Source organism: Poecilia latipinna, unplaced genomic scaffold, assembly GCF_001443285.1.
Source record: "Poecilia latipinna isolate Pla-1442-1.1 unplaced genomic scaffold, P_latipinna-1.0 Scaffold407, whole genome shotgun sequence".
Lineage (NCBI taxonomy): Eukaryota > Metazoa > Chordata > Actinopteri > Cyprinodontiformes > Poeciliidae > Poecilia > Poecilia latipinna.
The window spans coordinates 226,821-232,439 of record NW_015113023.1 but is presented as its reverse complement, the minus strand read 5'-3'; the positions used below and the strand labels follow the sequence as shown (position 1 = coordinate 232,439).

General features: G+C 36.3%; 2 long non-coding RNA genes across 2 annotated transcripts in view; both read left to right on the top strand.

The window, feature by feature from the left end:
• LOC106950545 (uncharacterized) overlaps positions 1-5,619 on the top strand; it is a 105,640-nt gene that overhangs the window by 81,792 nt on the left and 18,229 nt on the right. The window lies entirely within an intron of this gene.
• The window catches only part of LOC106950544 (uncharacterized), a 20,620-nt gene continuing 15,055 nt past the window's right edge, over positions 55-5,619 (top strand). The window contains exons 1-2 of the long non-coding RNA XR_001425633.1: positions 55-153; positions 1,554-1,556. This is a non-coding gene — a long non-coding RNA (uncharacterized LOC106950544). The remainder of the gene's footprint in view (positions 154-1,553; positions 1,557-5,619) is intronic.

The following is a 5,619-nucleotide window of genomic DNA, read 5'->3' as shown; positions in this document are numbered from 1 at the left end:
TGTTTTCAAAGCCTGGGGGAAAACACCTGAAGAGAGCGATGAGTTACTATTAGCAACGACAGGCAGGACTTTCTTAAAGAAATGTGAGGGTAGGACAGCCAGACAGCAGGAACTGGAGCTTAATTGACTTAGAATTTCTTCTAGGGTTTTATAGTTAAGTAGTTGAAATTGGGTCATTTTTCCTGCATTTGTTTGGGCACAGCATTGGTACTGGCTTTGAAGTGGATGTGAAGATTAATCCTCTGATCTTTTGAATTTTCTCTGAAAAGAAACTGGAAAACTTGTTGCAGGTGGGATTAGATTGAAGTTCAGGTGGTAACGTCATAGGAGGGTTTGTGAGCCTGTCAACAGTAGCAAATAAAGCTCGAGCATTGTTCATGTTTTTGTTTATGACATCTGCAAAGAAAGCCTCTCTTGCATGTTTTAGTGTTGTGTGATAGTTACGTTGTCTTTCTTTATAGATGTCATAATAAACGTGCAGTTGTAATAAACGGCTCTCCGGGATTGGCTGATTTGAAAACGTCAACCATCATGTAAAGTAGCATTCTGCCTTACCATTTCAGCTCCCAAGCTGCCTTATTGTTTTCAAATATTGTAAATATGCTCTATGAGAAAAAAAAAAGTTGGGGAATAAAAATATATTTTTGTGTGGTTTTATAAATATGTAGTAACTTTAAAGAAAAGGAATGAAAATAATCTGGAAACAATTATTCTACTTCTATAAATATGATTTTACACTCCTGCGGTTCGTCGTGTATTCATGAGACCCAGGTTTCAGTTTATTTAAAGAGGACAGTTGCCTTTAATTTAATATTTCTCTCGTCAAATAATATTCAGTGATAATTTGTTTGCAGCTGAAATGCCATGATGTCGAGGTGACATACTTCCTGTAAAGCTGCTTCATGTGTTTTGCAGCTTGACGGTTTTGAAAATATTTCAGTTTTTAATGAGTCTGGCTGCTTTTGATCGTCGCTGCTTTCAAATGATCAAACTTTAACTGCATAAATCTGAATAGAGATTTCTAAAATATGAAAAATTTTATATGTGGGAAAAATACGAAAAAAGTCTATACCTACTAATTGGTAGTAACTAGTTACATTTACTCAAGTACATTTGAGTAACTTTAAAAAAAAAAAAAAACTTTTAGGAGTATTTTATCCTTACTCTTGAGTAATTTCTTGGATGGCTATTTTACTTTTGCTTGAGTAAAATTTGTGTATAAATTTTATAAGTACTCTTCCCATTTATATACCATACTTTAAGAGTCATCATAATGTAGTACATCAGTCTCAGTATGTGATTTTGAAAGTAAATTTTGCTAAATGACACAAACATGAACCAGTACTAACACAACTAATCGGTAGTGTTCACATCCGATTAGGAGAAATAAAAGTCTACTGCGGTTATTTTGCTCAGTATCTTTTAAAACCCAGTCCTTAAACCTCAGAGTACTTTAGCTCGAGTTGTGTCTCTCCTTATCTTTACTCAACTGCTTTCACACTCTAAGATCCAAGCCTGCTTCATGCTGAAGTGGCGCCTCCTGAAAATTGTAGATTGTGACGATGAAATGGACCGTTGCTTTCTCTGCTGCTTCACAGTCAATAACCAAAAAGTCAAATCAGAGTTGATGTTGCTTGGATTGCTTTTGTTGGACAGTTACCCACAAAACTAAATCTAAAAACCTTGGTTCTCTATTTTAAATCTGGTTATTTTAATTGCTGTGGAGTGTTTTTGTCTTGTAAAGCTATGAATTATGGCAACTTCTGGAGTTTCCTATATTTATTCACCTGCACAGCTTAAAAGTGACTTCCTGTTTGAAACGACTGAGGTGTTTGTGTTTTCAGTTCCACACAGTTCACTTCACATCTGAAATGTTCCCTCATGTAACGTGTTAATTATATAGAAGTTAAGCTTCGATTTCCACCAAATCAAATTGTTCCCTCCTAAATTAAACCAACTGCACTGATCTAAAAAAATACCCACGTAAATGTAATTGAGTAAATGTAACTACTTACTGCCCAACTCTGCTGATAACGGACAGGTGGGGTTTGAAAAGGCTGAAATATTTGAGACAAATGCTTCAGTTGGCATGGAAATATGAAAAGTGGCATCACAGCACGTCGTTGTTGTTTGTTGTGATGGTTATTGAGGCATTTTGGTGTTAAAAATATTAAATCAAGTACTTTAGCAAGAGTAAACTATTTATCTGTTTAAAGTGAATTGATTCACCTTCATAAAAATCACAGGACAAAAAACACAAATGAACATTTTCTCATGAATATTTACTTTCAGTGGAAGCAGTAATGTAAAAACTTGTGAAGTAGTGCATGGCCATAGATACAGCTCAATGCAGCTTCTGGGATTATGTTTGATAATTAAAGATGTTAAAATTTACACAAAAGTCTTTAAATGTCTTTAGAGATTTTTAGACTTTAGAGACAGCCCACTAAGGAAGTTGAAGAGTATGTTACAGTAAGTACTGCATAAAAAGTGTTGGATTCAAACCGTAATCACTAACATATTCTTTAAATCCACAGTGGAGTAGCTTATGTTTTCTAAATTTAGGAATAGTCCTTATGCAAACGGCGCATTTTGAACCAGCTGTGTGAGTGTGTGTTATATCTGGGAAGCCTTCTCTGTCCTGCCAGTGACACACACAGCAGACCTCCTGCTTTCTGGATGGCTGACTACTGAAGAGGGATAAGACTGAAGTCTTAGTTGTTCCAAATCGGTTTGGGCCGTTGCCAACTGCAAAGCACATTTCACCGTCTGCAGGAGCCTCCAGGCTCTGCAGAGTTTCACCCAGCTGAAAACTGAAAGCTGAGGACTCTTTTTCATCAAATAGATTTGTTCCCTCCTAAATAAATCAGCTGCATTGATTTCTTTTGCCGACACCAACCAGTGAACCATTGACTGGTTACATGGAAATTAGAGTTCAGGTTCTGTATATCAAGATAAATCAGAAATATATATATCAGAAAATGGCAGTTATAACACAATCAATTTCAACAACAAGGCAGTTCAAAGTGTTTTGTATCATAAAAACACAAAAGTACAGTCATAAAACACAGTCAATAATTGAAGCATTACAATGACCAGATAAAATCTCATTATCTGGGAATGGTTTTATGCTAAAACATGTTTTATAAAGTCCATAAATCTATTCTAACTTGTTATAAAGGAAGCACAATGATAGTAAAGTTATTTCATTTTCTTGTTGGTTGCAGTTTGGTGTAAAACTTTATAGTTTGCATAATAAAGCTTTTGTACCAACTTACCAAATTCAGGTTAAACTTTTTCAGCTGTTCCAGGTCAAATTGGAGGTTTGAAACTTGTGATAAATTCAGCTGTAATAATGAGGCTAAATCATCCTTTATTTGTACAAACGTCCAAGTCGACCATTTTCTTAAGCTTCTTGTGTCCTGAATGGGTCAGAATAATAAAGCTCTCAGCTGAACATACTAAGTAACAAGCGCCTTCCCTTGTTTATATTTCTGCTCCCTTTATGGCCCCAGACGGCACCATAATGTTTATAACTCCACCTTTAATGTTTCACAAAGACGGAGCAAATGGGACTCCTGTACAGTGTAATGAATTATGCATGTATTCTAATAAACAGAGGTATCTATGCCCGTTACAGGGATCGCTCTCTCATGTACAGAATACATAAATGCATTGCTATATTTATATGTTGTATAGAATATTTTCTCTAATGGAAATTTGTTATAAGATTAATGCTGTGGGGGATAAAAGATGTAGTTTTGTTAGCAATTACTGTTAATGGTTTTGAGCAGGAGAGTTGGGTATGTGGCCAAAAAGTAAATGGATTGTTTTTCATCATAACCCCACGGCTGCTCTGATGTTCAATTTAATCATCTGTGCTTCTGTAAAACAGAATCAACAGGCAGGACACTGAAAACACACTCAGTGTTTCTGAGGATTTTCTCCTCAAACAGGAAAAAACCCACCGGTGGCCAAAAACACGATCCTGCAGGGAGAATAACCCGGATTCACTCATCCAGATTCCCTTCAGTCTGTGTGTAAACACATTCAACTCTTACTCTCACATTTCTGCACACAGAAATGAACAAAATGCCACAAGAACAAAATTCAGATTTCCCCAGTTGAAGGATCAAACTCAACAAAAGGTTAATATCAGTGAGAATATTCTGTCGAATATTCCTCAGGTGTCAATAATTCATCATTTGGCCTTGATGTCAGAATATCTGCCTGTCCTCTCAAATTTTGACTTTATGAAGCGATAAATCATCTTATATTAGCAACGCAGCGTTTGACGTCTGTTGTTTCAGATTTCCTGAGTGGCATCTTTACAGTCCTGAGAACAAGTTATCCATTGATACTAAATCGGTTGTTATTTATGACGGTTATTAATCTGTGTGCTCGGTGAAGTGCTTTCACTCTGCGACTGTCGTCAGCTCTCTCTCTCATCTGTTGGTGCTCCGATTCTTATTTTATGAGCTTTTCCTGCCTCCTGCCCTCTGGTTGCTGGAAAACGTTTAGATGCATAACTCCGATAAATACAATTGATTCAGCCGACCACTGAACCGTTTGCAGATTGGATTCTTCTGGAACATCATGATTGCAAATTAAAGTTAAACTTTTTTACAAAATATTTTTGTACTCACAAAATCAGTAATTCCATATAAAAATCAAAACACTTTGTTATTCTTCTCTGTAATCATTGAGAAAGCAGATTCTCTGGCAGAGCGTGGAAAACGTTTGAGCTCAGATGAAAATAATGAAACATGAAGATTCACCGCCACAAACGCCACAAAGCAAAAACAAAATAAAAAACATAAAGAGAGAAACCAAATCATTTATAATCGCAGCACGACTGTTCATGCTTTGGCTTCCTGCTCCCAGATTTACCAGAAGTAAAAGAAAACTGCACAAAAACTACATTTAATACATATAAAAGGGACAATGTTGAACTTAAGTCCGACACTTAATAAATAATATTAAATATTTTGTAAAAATTAAGCTGCTTTTACAAATGATCACTGCTAATAGAATCAACATATAACATGTTGACATGTTTTTTTAACCAGGAAGTGAAGTATATGCAGTATTTATAGTTATAACATAAACACTCCTTTTTTATATTACCTTCTAAGTAAACATGAACATGATTTCTTTATCAACTCACTTTCTAGTCATTACCCTGGAAAAGGATCAGTTGGCGTGTAACTAGTTACATTTGCTCAATTACTTTAGTAACTTTTTATTAAAAAAGTACTTTTACTTTTACCTGAGTAAAGGTATTAAGTATCTCTACTGTTGAGTAAAATTTCTGGATTTTCTTGTTTGGGTACTCTACCCGCCTCTGCTCTGGTTTTTGTCCTCCTTGTTTTTTGCTGCAGCCTCTGAAAGTTTCAGAGTGAAATGTAGAAACTTTCATCTCTCCGTTTCCCGCTCAGTCTCGCTCTCTGAAACGGACCCGATCAGATCCCTGATCAGGCACCCCGATCAGATCCCTGATCAGGCACCCCGATCAGATCCCTGATCAGATCAGATCCCTGATCAGGCACCCGATCAGATCCCTGATCAGTTACCCGATCAGATCCCTGATCAGGCACCCCGATCAGATCCCTGATCAGG